Raw genomic sequence first — 15,476 nt, 5'->3', positions numbered from 1 at the left:
CCACTCCAGTACTCTTGCTTAGAAAATCCCATGGCTCAGTCCGACACGACTGAGTGACTTCCCTTTCACTTTTCACTTTCATGCATTGGAGAAGGAAATGGCAACCCACTCCAGTGTTCCTGCCTGGAGAATCCCAGGAATAGGGGAGCCTGGTGAGCTGCCGCCTATGGGGTCGCACAGAGTTGGACAGGACTGAAGTGACTTAGCTGCAGCAGCAGCAGCACACCCATATATTATCAGGCCACTCAAGATAGCTGTTCTCTTCCTCTTTGTACAGCCCCTGCTAAACCAGTCCCTGCTTCACCTACACCCCACTCGGGCAAAAGTGCCTGCCCCCTGCCCCAGCTAGTGATTGTTCTAATCTTTAGGTCAGAAAGACTCCACCTGCTAATTTATTAGAAGAAAACATTTGCCCTCCTGATGCTCATTAACCTCAGGGGCTGTAAGGGGCAGGCGCAGGCTGCTGGTTTCCGTGGTAACTGACAGTAAATATAAGGGCAATTCCCCCTATAAATAGCCCCTACTTTACTACTATAAATAGTAGTAAATATGGCTTCCATGTCGCTTGCCTGTCGTACCTTGTCGGGTGTCACAGCATGACCCTTTATTTCAGACAGGTGAGCTCCCTTATCCAGTATTATTGATGTCTCTGTCACTGTTTTGAGGCTCTTTCTTCAGTGTCCAGGCTGGTGAACTACAAGGCTTGTGGACTTGCCCAGTGTGACTCAGCAGCTGGTGAGCTAGTTGGGACGCCAGGGAAAATCCCTTGAGTACAAAGATGTCAGGAAAATATAACAGGGAATGGAAGATTGTGGGGTTAGTCCCAAGGTGGCCATCCACCCAGCATGGGGGACTCTCTGGCAGCTATCTACCACGAGAGAGATCTTTCTCTTCCATTATGTTGATAATATCCTGTTAATCTCAGAGTCTTTGAAGTTTAAGAGTAGCAGTCTTGTGCTGGTGGTTTATCTTGACTACACAGGGATGACTGGTGAATACAGATAGAACAGGGTCATAGATTATTCACAAAATGCAAGCACACCCCTGACCACTGCCCCTAAACTTACAGGCACAAGCTTTAAGGATACTAACTCAGGAATAGACTTGTGAGTTAGACATGGGCAGTCACCTGGGTTTGGCTAGGGGCTGTGACAATGGCAAAATGAGTGTACCCTTTCTCGTCACAGCTATGGAAAGCGGCAAAGCAACAATACAGTAGGAAGGAACGACAGCTACATGCAGTATGCAATGCGTTACAACAGGTGGAAGGAATTACAGAATGCCTACGTGAGTCATCAAGTAATGCAAAAACCCCCTATTCAGGGTATAGAAGAGCTGTGCGCAACCTACGGGACCCCAGGGACATAGTGACCAAGGAACTCAATTCACCTGCCACAAAGTTCAGAAATAGGTCTATGAAAATGACATATGCTGGCGTTTTCTCCTGCTCTCTGCGTTTTATCCTGCCCTCTCAACTTGTGGGCCAGGAGGCTAACTCAAGCCCTAGGAACTATAAAACTGAACATTCCAAGAGCAATCGTCTCAGAGCCTACCTCACATTAAGCGAGAGGCTACTAGTCAACACCTTCAGAATTCAACTGTTGACACCAAAAGACGACTGCCAGTTATAGGTCAGGACAGTAACTTGCTTTTGCCCTCACCATCGGTCTATACCCCCGAGGAACATAAAAAAGTAACCTTGGGACTAGCAGGTAAATCCTCAATAGTTTGGGTTTGCTAAGCTATATGTGGAATAGAATTAGAAAGGTCCTTGCAGTTTTCATCTGTCTTTTCCCTGGACTCACTGAAGACTACTAAGGTAAGTAATCTGGCCCCCCCAAATGAGAAAAGTACCATTATATTAACCTGTGGCCTGTTATTCTATCTCTCCAGTCTATCTGACATTGGCTGTGGGTACGACAGGCCAGGGCGAAAACTACAGGTAGGAATGATATGATCTCAGAATGCTGTTTATGGCTTGTGTTCTGCCTAATGGTCATGATCTTCCCTGTACTGTACCTATTAAATATCTTATATTTCGCCCCTTGCCTAAGTAGAGGGAGTCTGTTTGTGGGCTGGGCAACAGCAGTGGCCTCACTCACTGCCAAATGAATTTGATTGCGGGGTCTCTGGCCAGATGTCGTTGTTGTCCTCCTGTGGACGTCCATAAAAAATTGACCCGATAAGAACCTGTCTCCAAAGTTTGCCCACTTCTTAGACTCTGTATTCTATGTGTGGTATCTGGTTGCAGTACGCCTCTTCATACTTAAGCTAGGTATATCACAGAAGAGGGGTGGACCAAGATTGTAAGGGTGGTGCAGGGTGTGTAGGGGTGTGATGTATGGTCAAGCCACTCAAAAATGGCTGTTCTCTTGCTGCCTGTTCATCCCCTGGTCAACCAGTCCCTGCTCCAAGTGTACCCTACTTATATGAACTTGTTTGTTTCCTGTCCGAGCTAGTGATTGTTCTCATCCTTAGGCCAGAATGGCTCCACCTGCTAGTTTATTAAAGAGAAACACTTGCCCTTGTGATGTTCTTTAAACTGAGGGGCTATAAAGGACATTCCCAGGCTGCTGGTTTCCCTGGTAACTGATGAACCAACCTGATGTCAATTCCCCCTATAAATGGTAGCTGCCTTCTCTACTGAGTAGTGAATATGGCTGCCATGTCCTGTCTGCCATACACAGTGAGGTGTTGCTCCAGGGGTCTTTATTTCAGACATATAAGATCCCCTATCCAGTGTCATTAACTCTGGTGCCATTTTCAGATTCTTTTTTCATCTTTGGGGCTGGGTCACTGCAAGGCTTATAGGCCTGCAGGGTGCTACCCAGCAACCCCTAAAAAGGGTGAGGGCATTACCTGACATTTCTTTTCATGTAGCAACAATGAGTACTAGCAACATAGACCTTATTCCTCGGTTATTTGCAAAGATAAATTCAACTCCTGCATTTTGCTAAAAAGGAAAATGGGCAAGTACTCAGCAAGCACTTAGTGAATTAATAAATGAAATATGTTAAGGAATATGCTGCATAATGCCTAATAGGAAACACTCAGAAAAGTTCTGAAAATGCTGATTTGTTGTGGACATTGTCAACCCAGGCTTTTCTGAACTGATCAAAATATGTGTGAACCTCAAGAAATATGTTTTCTAAGTGTGGGACCCAGCTGAAGTTGTGCTTCTGCAAACCTCGGGTGGAGACTCTCACTCCTAGCACAGGTCGTGGGCCTTGTGTTCACTGCTGAAGTGCTCTGCACACAAACCACCACGTGACCAATATTCAGCCTTGAAGGCTTCTCCTGCACTTCCTTTTCTCACCTTGCATTCATCTTGTTTTCCTTTTCTCTAAATTTCCTCCTTTGCATCTTCATCACTTGAGTTTTTTATTGGTGTATAATTTAATTGGCATACATAGCTCTAGACTCATTCGTTTAAAGTGTACAGTGGATTTTCTACTTCCAGAACCATATCCATCACTCCCAAAACCTCATACTAATAGTTACTTCCCATTGTCCTCCCCTGGCCCAGCATCTGGCAACCACTAATCTACTCTCTGACTCTATGGATTTGCCTGTTCTTTATCCCTCACATGAACAAAATCAGACAATATGTGATTCTGGGCCTGACTTCTTTCGTTTACTGTGTTTTCAAAGTTCATCCATGCTATTGCATGTATCAATACCGTATTCCTTTTCATTGCCAAATAATATTCCATTGAGTGGATATACTACATTATATATATTCACCTGATGGACATTTGAATAGTTCCCACTTTGTTGCTATTATGACTAATGATGCTGTGACATCACTTACAATATATGTGGATACATGGATGATACACTGAGTGTTTTTAACTTTGTGAGGAAATGACCAACTGTCTTCCATAGTAGCTACATCTTTTAAAATTCTCAGCAATGTCTGAGGGTCCCAAATTCTTGTCCTCTTCACTGACACTTGTTATTTCCCATTAAAAAAAATACTTATATGGCCATCTTGGTTGGCATGGAGTGGTATCCCATTATGGTTTTGATTTATATTTCCCTTCCCTTGTAGCTCAGTCTGTAAAGAATCTCCCTGCAGTGCAGGAGACCTGGGTTCGATCCCTGGGTTGGGAAGATCCCCTGGAGAAGGAAATAGCAACCCATTCCAGTATCCTTGCCTGGAAAAAATCTCATGGACAGAGGAGCCTGGTGGGCTGCAGTCCTTGGGGTTGCAAAGAGTCGGACACTACTGAGCGACTAACACTTACTTCAGATCAGATCAGTTGCCCAGTCGTGTCCGACTCTTTGCGACCCCATGAATCGCAGCACGCCAGGCTTCCCTGCCATCACCAACTCCCGGAGTTCACTCAGACTCACATCCATTGAGTCAGTGATGCCATCCAGCCATCTCCTCCTCTGTCGTCCCCTTCTCCTCTTGCCCCCAATCCCTCCCAGCATCAGAGTCTTTTCCAATGAGTCAACTCTTAGCATGAGGTGGCCAAAGTACTGGAGTTGCAGCTTTAGCATCAGTCCTTCCAAAGAAATCCCAGGGCTGATCTCCTTTAGAATGGACTGGTTGGATCTCCTTGCAGTCCAAGGGACTCTCAAGAGTCTTCTCCAACACCACAGGTCAAAAGCATCAATTCTTCAGCGCTCAGCCTTCTTCACAGTCAAACTCTCACATCCATGCATGACCACAGGAAAAACCATAGCCTTGACTAGATGAACCTTTGTTGGCAAAGTAATGTCTCTGCTTTTGAATATGCTATCTAGGTTGATCATAACTTTCCTTCCAAGGAGTAAGCGTCTTTTAATGTCATGGCTGCAGTCACCATCTGTCATGATTTTGGAGCCCAGAAAAATAAAGTCTGACACTGTTTTCACTGTTTCCCATGAAGTGATGGGACCAGATGCCATGATCTTCGTTTTCTGAATGTTGAGCTTTAAGCCAACTTTTTCACTCTCCACTTTCACTTTCATCAAGAGGCTTTTTAGTTCCTCTTCACTTTCTGCCATAAGGGTGGTGTCATCTGCATATCTGAGGTTATTGATATTTCTCCCAGCAATCTTGATTCCAGCTTGTGTTTCTTCCAGTCCAGCGTTTCTCATGATGTACTCTGCATATAAGTTAAATAAATAAGGTGACAATATACAGCCTTGACGTACTCCTTTTCCTATTTGGAACCAGTCTGTTGTTCCATGTCCAGTTCTAACTGTTGCTTCCTGACCTGCATACACATTTCTCAAGAGGCAGGTCAGGTGGTCTGGTATTCCCATCTCTTTCAGAATTTTCCACAGTTTCTTGTGACCCACACAAAGGCTTTGGCATAGTCAATAAAGCAGAAATAGATGTTTTTCTGGAACTCTCTTGCTTTTTCCATGATCCAGTGGATGTTGGCAATTTGATCTCTGGTTCCTCTGCCTTTTCTATTAAACATCTTTTCAGTTGCTTACTGGGCATTAGTATATCTTCTCTGAAGAACTCTCTATCCAAACTCTTTTGCTCTTTTTTAGTTGGTGGTTTAGTTGCTAAGCTGTGTCCAACTCTTGCGACCCCGTGCACTGTAGCCTACCAGACTCCTCTGTCCATGGGCTTTCCCAGGCAAGACTACTGGAGTGGGTTACCATTTCCTTCTCCAGGGGATCTTCCCAACCCAGGTATGGAATCTGGGTTTCCTGCATTGCAGGTGGGTTCTTTACCAACTGAGCTACAAGGAAACTCCTTTTTAATTGGGTTGGTGTTTTTCATTATTGAGATGTAAATGCTCTTTGTATATTCCGAACACTAGGCTCTTGTCAAGATATATGAATTGCAAACATTTTCTCCCATTGTGTGGACTGCCTTTTCACTTTCTTGATAGTGTCTTTATATGCACAACTTAAAAAAAATCTAATTTAAAATCAATTTAAATATATTTCATTGTTTCTGCTTTAGGTACCATATATACAAAACCCAAGTCTATTTCTAAGTTCCAAAGATTTATACCTCTGTTTTCTAAGAGTTTTATAATTTTAGCTATTTTTTTAAGGTTTCTAATTCATCTTGTTTCAATATTTGGATTCAGTATGAGGAAAGGGACCAAAATTATTTCTTTGTATGTGGCTATACAACTGTCTTGGTAATTGTTAACAAAATAATTTTCTCACTGAATGAACTGGCATCATTGTTGAAAATCAATTGGTCATAGACTGGTTTATTTTTGAACTCCAAATTCTATCCATTAATCTATATGTGCATCCTAGTACCAAGCTATTCTGGTTACTGGGCAAAAATAGTAGTTGGAATTTTGATAGGGATTAAACTTACTCTGTAGATTAACTTGGGAGACTTTTGCCATGGTAACAATAAGAAATCTTGCAATCCATTTATATGAGATGTCTTTCCATTTATCAAGGTTTTTAATTTCTTTCAAGATGGGAGTTTTCAGTGTACTAGACTTGTACTTCTGTTATATTTATTCATAAGTGCTTTTTTATGTTATTATAAATGGAATTTTCTTAGTTTAATTTCTGAATTGTTCATGGCTAGCATATTAGTTTGCTATGGCTGCTGAAACAATACCATGCTGTGAGTAGCTTAACATAAATTTTCTCAGTTTTGGAAACTTGATCAAAGTGTCAGCAGGTTTGGTTTCTTCTGAGGCCTCTCTCCTTGGTTTGCAGACAACCACCTTCTCTAAGTGCCCTCACGTAATCTTGGCTCTGTGCAAGTGCTTCCCTGAAGTCTCTTTGTGTAAGTCTTTATGTCCACACTTCCTCTTATAAGGACACCATTCAGACTGAATTAGTGCCTTCACTGACAGCCTCATGGTAATATAATACCCTCTTTAAAGAACTGACCTCCAAATTCTGAGGTACTGTGTATTAGGATTTCAACATATGAATTTGGAGGGCATACAGTTCATCCAGTAACAACTAGTATAGACAAATACAAATGATTTTTTTGCTTATTAGTCATGTACTCTGCAACCTTGCTGAACTCATTCTAAAAGTTTCTTAATATGTGTGGATTCTATAGTTTTCTGTATGTAAGATCATGTTTTCCGCAAATAAAGCTCAATATCTTTCTTTTGAATATAAATGGGCTTTTTCCTTTTTCTTTTGGCCTGATTACCTTGGATGGAACCTCCAGTGCAATGATGAATAGAAGTGTTGAGAGTGGTGGTCTTGGTTTTAGAGGGAAACCTTTAGTTCTTTGATCACTAAGTATAATGTTAGCCATGGGTTTATCATCGATTCCCTCTATTAGGCTAAGCAAGATAGGGTCTGTTCCTGTTTTTTTTTTTTTTTTATCATGAATGGATGTTGGATCAAGTTCCTTTTTCTACATCTGCCAATATGACTGTGCATTTGTTCCCTTGGTATGTGCTCAGTTGTGTCCGACTCTTTGAGACCCCATGGACTGTAGCCTGCCAGGCTCCTCTGTCCATGGAATTCCCCAACAATAATACTGTCGTGGGTTGCCATTTCCTACTCCAGAGTATCTTCCTGACCCAGGGATCTAACCTGCATCTCCTGAATTGTAGGCAGATTCTTTATCTCTGAGCCACCGGGGGAAGCCTGAAACAGGATACTGGCCCCAGATAGCTGAGGTAGATATCAAAGGAATGATTTCAATGAACTCAGACTCTAGTATATTCCCATACATAGAAAAGCACTAAATTCAATAACTTGAAATGTCTATTTTTATTCATGTGTGTTTAGTCAGTCCTGTCCTACAATTTGTGACCCTTCAGACTATAGTCTGCCAGGCTTCTCTGTCCATGGGATTTTTCAACTGAGAATACTGGAGTGAGTTGCCATTTCCTCCTCCAGTGGATCCTCTTGACCCAGGGCTTGAACCCATATCTCTTGTATCCCTTAATTCTATTGGTATAGTGTATTGACAAGCAAATCTTGCAGTCATGATATAAATTCCATTTGGTAATGGGTTATACTCCTTTTACTAAGCTTCTGAATTGAATTTTCTAGTATTTCTTGAGGTTTATAGCAGCCATCTTGGTAAGAGATACTGATCTGTATTTCTTCTGATACTTTGTCTAATTCTGGTATCAGGATAAAACTAGCCTCTTAAGTCGGTAAGTGTACCCTCTTCTATTTTTTTGAATAGTTTGAAGAATTAGTATTCTTTAAACATGGCAGAACATTCCAATGAAGCCACTTGGTTATGGGATATTCTTTGTGGAAAGCTGTCTTGATCACTAATCAGTGTTTTTACTTTTTATTAGACTGTTCAGATTTCATTTTTGAATCTGTTTTGGTATTTTGTATCTTGTTCACAATGTGTCCATTTGTCACCTAATTTGTTGGCATACAATTGGTCATAATATCCCCCTAAATTTAGTTTTCATTGGGGAAGTTTGGTAGTAATGTCCAGTTTCATTCCTGAAGATAGTAACTAAAGTCTTCTCTTTTATTCTTGGTCAGTTGAACTAAAGGTCTGTCAATTTTGATCATTCAAAAAAAAAAAAAAAACTATTTGTCTTGCTTTTCTGTATTTTTCAATTCTCTATTTCCCTCTAATCTTTATCATTTACTTCATTCTGCTTGCTTTGGGTTTAGCTTGCTTTCTTTTTTAATTTCTTAAGGTGGGAAGTTTAAGTTGTTTTAGACATTTTTTCCCCAGCTTGACTAAGATAAAATTGACATAACACTGTAAGTTTAAGGTGTATGGTGTGAAGGTGTACCATGTGATTCAAGTATATATTGAGAAATATTGGCCCTAATGTTGGCTATCACATTCATCTTCTCATATAATGATGACTTTATGGTGGTGGTGGTCATGAGAATGTTTAAGATCTATTCTACTAGCAACTTTCCATATAAAATACAGTAGTGTTAGCTATATTCACTATGCTGTATATCACCAGAATTTATTCCTCTTGAAACTGAAAATTTGTAGTTACAATTAATATCTCATATCCTCCCACCCCTCAGTCCTGGACAACAACTAATCTATTCTCAGTTTCTATGAATTCAACTTTTTTACATTGCACATAAGTGGAATCATTCAGTATTTATTTTTCTGACTCATTTCCGTTAACATAATGCCTTCAAGGTAAATCTATGTTTACCTTGAACAGATTTACTTTTTTTATAGCAGGATAATATTCCATTTTATGATATATATTTATCTCTTCATCCATTGATGGATATTTAGATTGTTTCCATATTGGCTATTGTGAATATTTCTATAATGAACACAGGGGTGTGTTATCTACTTTGTTATCCACTTTGTTATCCAATTTTATGATACTGATTTCATCTCCTTTGGATAAATACCCAGAGTATAATTGTTCATATACTTTATTGCTTTAAATAAATAAATGCTTTAAATAAACAGCTTTATTTAATTTTTTGAGGAACCTCCATATTATTTTTTCATAGTAGCTGAGCCAATTAACATTCCCACCAACAGTTCACAAGAGTTCCCTTTACTCCACATCTTCACCACTACTTATCACATGCCTTTTTGGTAACAGATAGGAGGTGATATCTCAGAGAAGGCAATGGCACCCCACTCCAGTACTCTTGCCTGGAAAATCCCATGGACGGAGGAGCCTGGTAGGCTGCAGTCCATGGGGTCGCTGAGGGTTGGACACGACTGAGCGACTTCACTTTCACTTTTCGCTTTGATGCATTGGAGAAGGAAACGGCAACCCAGTCCAGTGTTCTTGCCTGGAGAATCCCAGGGACGGGGGAGCCTGGTGGGCTGCCGTCTCTGGGGTCGCACAGAGTCAGACACAACTGAAGTGACTTAGCAGCAGCAGAAGCAGCAGCAGGAGGTGATATCTAGTGGTTATGGTTTGTATTAGTGATATTAAGCACTGTTGACCATTTTTATGTCTTCTTTGAGAAAATAACTATTCAAGTTCTTTGGCCATTTAAAAACCAGATTATTAGTATTGGGGTTTTTGCTAATAAATTATTTAGGTCCCTTATATTTGAATATTAGCCCCTTATCCAGAGATATGGTTTGCATGTATTATCTCCCATTCCATAGGTTGCTCCATTTAGTTTTTTGACTGTTACTTTTGTGTAGAAGCCTTTTAGTTTGTAGTTCAGCTATTTAATTTTTGTTTTTGCTTGTGTTTTTGGTATCAGATCAAAAAAAAAAATCATTGCCAAGATAAAACTCAAGAAGTTTTTCCCTTGAATTATTTAGGAGTTCTATGGTTTCAGATACTACATTTAATCCTTCATCTGTTTCAAGTTAATTTTCATGAGTGACATAAAATATCTGTCCAATATCAACTTTTGGAATATGAATATCTGTTTTCCCAACATCATTTTTAAAGAGACCATCCTTTCCTCATTTAGTATTCTAGCATCTCTTTTCAAATATTAACTGTGTATGGTAGGTTTATCTCTGGACACTTGATGCTGTGCCATGGATCTATGTTTTTTTATGGTTTGGTTACTAGCTTTGTAATACCGTTTGAAGTGTGGTACTCACTGCTTAAGAAGAAATTGCTTTCATTATCTGGGCTCTTTTGTGGTTCCATATGAATCTTAGGATTATAAACCATCTACGTGACTGTCTTAAGATTATTTAGATAATCATATGTTTTTTGTTTCTATTAATGTAGTATATTGCATTTATTGACTTACATTTGACAACCATCCTTGACTTCCAGGAATGTTTCATTTGATCATGGTGTATGATCCTTTAAATGTGTTGAATTCTGTATCTTAATACTTATTGAGTATTTTTGCAACTATATTCATCTGAGATATTGGTTTGTCATTTTCTTTTTTATACGAGGGTTTCCCTTGTGGCTCAGCTGGTAAAGAATCCACCTGCAATGTGAGAGATCTGTGTTCGATCCTTGGGTTGGGAAGGGAAAGGCTACTCATGTCAGTATTCTGGCCTGGAGAATTCCATGGGTGGTATAGTTCACGGGGTAGCAAAGAGTTGGACATGGCTAAGTGACTTTCACTTTAAATACTATCCTTATCTTTTGTATCAGAATACTGCTACCCTCTTAAAATGGTTTTGGAATGTTTTCTCCTACAGTATTCAATTTTTCTTTTTTTTAGAGCTTGAGAATTGCTATTTAATTCTTTAAATATTCAGCAGAAGTCACCTATGAAAATATCTGATTAGACATTTTAGACATTTTTGGTCATGAGGCTTTTGTTTAATGATACGGTCTCTTGGTCTGTTCAGATTTTGATCATGATTCAAATTTGGTAGGCTGTATGTGTCTAGAAATTTACCCATTTCTTCTAGACTGTCTAAATTGCTGGTATACAGTTTCTCATACTGTCTCTCATGATCTGCTGTATTTCTGTGGTATCAACTTCAGTGTCTCCCTCTTGATTTATAAAACTGAGTCATCTTTCTTGATAAGTCTAGCTAAAAGTTTGTTTTCAAAAAGTCTTATTTTCATTGATTTTTTTTTTCTATTTTTCTATTTACTTCATTAATTTTTGCTCTGATCTTTGTTACTTCCTTCCTTTATACTAAGTGGACTTTGTTCTTTTTCTAGTTCCTTGAGGTATAAAGTTGGGTGGCTTATTTTAGATCTTGTTAATAGAGCCTTTATCTTTATAAACTTCCTCCTTGGAACTGCTTTTCCCACATCCCATAGATTTTGGTGTATTGTGTTTCCATTTTCATTTTAAGATATATTTAGATTTCTCCTGATTTCTTCTTTGATCTGTTGGTTAGTCAGGAGTGTGTTAACATCTACGTTTTGTTAATTTGCCAATTTTCCTCCAGTTACTGATATATATCATCATAGTTAGAAAAAGATTTCAATATTTTTAAGTTTACTGAGAATTGTTTAAACCCCTCTAGTAAATTTTTCCATTGGTTATTATACTTTTCAACTACATAATTTTTATTTGGTTCATCTTTACAATTTCTATTTCCTTATCAACTTTCTCTGAGATACATTTTCATAATTTTTAAAAATTCATCTGGGCATAGTTTCCTTTAGCTCTTGTGAACATTACTTAAAACAGCTGATTTAAACTTTTGCTTTCTTCTAGTAAAACATGTGACCTTCCGCAGATTATTTGTACTAATTGCTTTTTCCTGATGCATGAGCTATTCCTTTGTGCTTCTTTGCAAACTTTTGTAAACTGAACATTTTAAATAATGTGACCACTCTGTAAATCAGACTATACCCTCTCCCCAGGGTTTGTTGTTGCTGTTCTCTATAGCCATTGCTATTTGTTTAGTGATATTTCCTGTACTAATTGGGAGAAATCTTTATATGCCATATGTGGCCATTTGAGTCTATTTGGTTGGTCTAGCAATTGTTAATCAGATTTCCTGAAAGGACTGGAACCAATTTTTCTGTCTTTGCTGAGGGGCTTGTGTGCATGTTGTATGCCTTCAACTTTCAGCCAGATAATTTTCAGCACTACCTTAAGTTTCCACTTTCTGCTGGCCACGGCTTTATGGTCAGCCACAGAGGAGCCACTGCAGTCTTCTATGGTCTTTCCTCAGCAGGCACGCATGCACGTGGCCTTCTAGATTCCTTGCAATACGTCCGAGGTCTTTCAGAGCCACTGTAGGCATCTTATTCTCCAGGTTTTCCTTTTTAAGATTGTTTTGGTCAATCTGTTTTCTCCAAAAGTTGTTTTCTTCAGTAGTTATAAATCTCCCCAGGCAGCTGCAAAGATAAAGCACTTGGTTCTAAATGTTTTTACCGTGCTGTAAGAGAAGAAGGCTTTTAGTATAGCGTATACTCCAAGTTGAAAGTAGATCTTCCAGGAACCCTTCAGATAGGTAAAATAATGACCATACTATGAAAATAAGGCTTTGAAAGAGATCTTGTTCTATTTGCTCACTATAGTGAATGCCATGTTACACCAGAAATGCAGAATATTACCTATTATGGCCACCACTGAGCTGCATAGGGCTAGTGTATGATAAATTGCCCCAAAGCTCACTATTGTTCAGAGTTAACTATTTTTCTTGCATAACACTTATTGTGTTGCTGTGATACTTTGGTTAATTTCCAGAACTCTGAAAAGATTTTTCTGATGATTTTGCCAATTGCTTTTATGGAAGAACATGTTTTTGGAGATCCTGCCTGTACTATTTTTGCTGACATGTACCCCCACTTTTTGTAAAATAGTTTGAAAACTGGGGATTAAGGAGGGTAATAAATCTGAAAGTACTGAAGAATCACAGGAAGAAAAATATGTAAAGCATAAAATATCTGATCTAAGCTAATTCTTTGAAAATGTAGATGAGAATAGCACATGTGCTTAGTCCTTCAGTCGTGTCCAACTCTTTGCGACCCCATGGACGGTAGCCCGCCAGGCTCCTCTGTCCATGGGGATTCTCCAGGCAAGAGTGCTGAAGTGGGTTGCCATGCCCTCCTCCAGGGGATCTTCCCAACCCAGGGATTGAACCCAGGTCTCCCGCAGTGCAGGCGGATTCTTTACCATCTGAGCCACCAGGGAAGTCCAAGAATAGCATAACATTTATATATTTTATTTAAATAAGTTTAAGATTTACAAAATACATTAGTTTTATTACCTTTAATATATTTCATTTGCATGTCAGTATAAAATATTCAGATTTTAAACTCATTAACCTCATGAAGCCTGCTCCTACCTAAAGCAACTTTGTCATCTATTGCTCATCACCCTCTTGTATAATTTTTTTAAGTAGTTTTTCATTTTTATCTTTAAAATAGAAATAACATACATGGAAACTGACTTGTGTTGTTAGGAATCTCAGTATATAATTCAATCGAACTTATTTTCTCACTTGACTTTTTCTGAAGTTCTTTGTAAACAAATTTGTTTCAACTGATTTATGTCTGTTCAATTTTAACAAGGAAACAGATAAAGAATGCAGTATAATATCTAAATGCTTCTTAAAAACAATTCGAAGTTTCCTTAAATGTCTTCATATGCAAAGATTGACTAAAATGAGTCATTAAAATTATAAATTACATTAGATAACGGCTATTTTAATGCTAATTTATAGTGCTCTTAAGCCCACTATAGTGTGCTTCTCCACATCCTTTCTAGTTGGATTTTACTGTGTCCCTAAAGTGACACTAAGATCCCAAATGGACTCAAGATATTTCAAGGTATCTAATCTCTGTTGTGTAACAACTGTGGTGTAATGTACATAAAATTTTTTATTGTTTTTAGGTATACAAATCATTAGCATTAAAAATACATTGTTGAACAGCCAACATGACTAACCATATTCAAAACTTTTTCATCAAAAACTGGAAGTCTGTATCTTTAGAAGAAAAGTCCTCATTTCTCCTCCTCCACGCCCACTACACCCCAAGCCCCAAGCAACTACAGTTCTACTATCTGAATTTGACTATTGTAGGTACTTCATAAGTAGAATCATACCACATTCATCCTTGTTTCTGACTTATTAGCTTACTTATCATAATGTCTTAAAGGTTTATGTGAATTATATGTATCAGAATTTGATTCACTTTTAAGGCTCAAATTATCAACATAACATATAGTACACTTGTTTATCCATTTGTGCACCAACAGACATTTGAAACCATTTCAACAAGGACAATAATAATCCATTTGAACAAATAAGAACTGAGTTGGAAGAAAATGTCAGCAAGTGAAAAAAATTAAATATAAGTCTCAGAATACATGCATGCATTATGCCACATTTACATGACTAGTATGTAGATAAAACTGACATCTGTTTACTTGGACATAGATAAAAACCAAATTCTGGAGGAAATGTAACTTTTGCCTTTTTTGTTTCTTTCATGTTAATATACTGTATAAAGTCTCTATTCACACACACAAAAATCTATCAACAACATTATTTCTAGTTTCTTTTATTTTCCAATAAGAAAATACCGTAGAGTGAATTAACTCTAAACATATTACTGCTAGAAGGAAAACTAATAATCGACATAATTATAGATATGTACTATTTAAACTTGAGAAATGTTAATAGGTTATCACACGTACAGCAACCTTTACTAAGGAATGAAGGGCAACCCTCACATGGGATGTGGATAATTAAAATCAATGTGTACAGGAGGCAGGATGGCTCATGCAATGTGATGCAAAAGCTTGAAGTGAAAGGGTGTGGTGAAAACTCAAGCTTACAGTCAACTGAAACTTGATGGCTCCAGCAAGTTTCTACACGCCCACGTAAACAGGCTAATGTCAACCACAGTCATCTTAGGGATTGAAAACCGTGCCTGTTTTCTGGTCAGAGTAAAAAGATAAACTCAAAATTCAGGAAATCATAATCACTTCACATGAAGCCTTGGCAGATCTGGACTCAAATTTTTTAAGATTATTTTGTTGTTGTTTCTCAGTTGCTAAATTGTATTCAACTCTCTGTGACCCCATGATTCTATGACTTGTTAAATACTGTATAAAGTCTATTATACTAGAAGGGTTAGTAGGCAAATACATAGGAAACTAGCTCAGAGCAATCTAATGGGCAATCTTCATTTTGAGGAGAGTGAAAAAGTTGACTTAAAACTCACATTCAAAAAACGAAGATCATGGCATCCGGTCCC

Source organism: Bos mutus, chromosome 13 (genome assembly GCF_027580195.1).
Source record: "Bos mutus isolate GX-2022 chromosome 13, NWIPB_WYAK_1.1, whole genome shotgun sequence".
Taxonomy (NCBI): Eukaryota; Metazoa; Chordata; class Mammalia; order Artiodactyla; family Bovidae; genus Bos; species Bos mutus.
The sequence above is the reverse complement of the archived record's forward strand: the minus strand, read 5'-3'. Positions refer to the sequence as shown.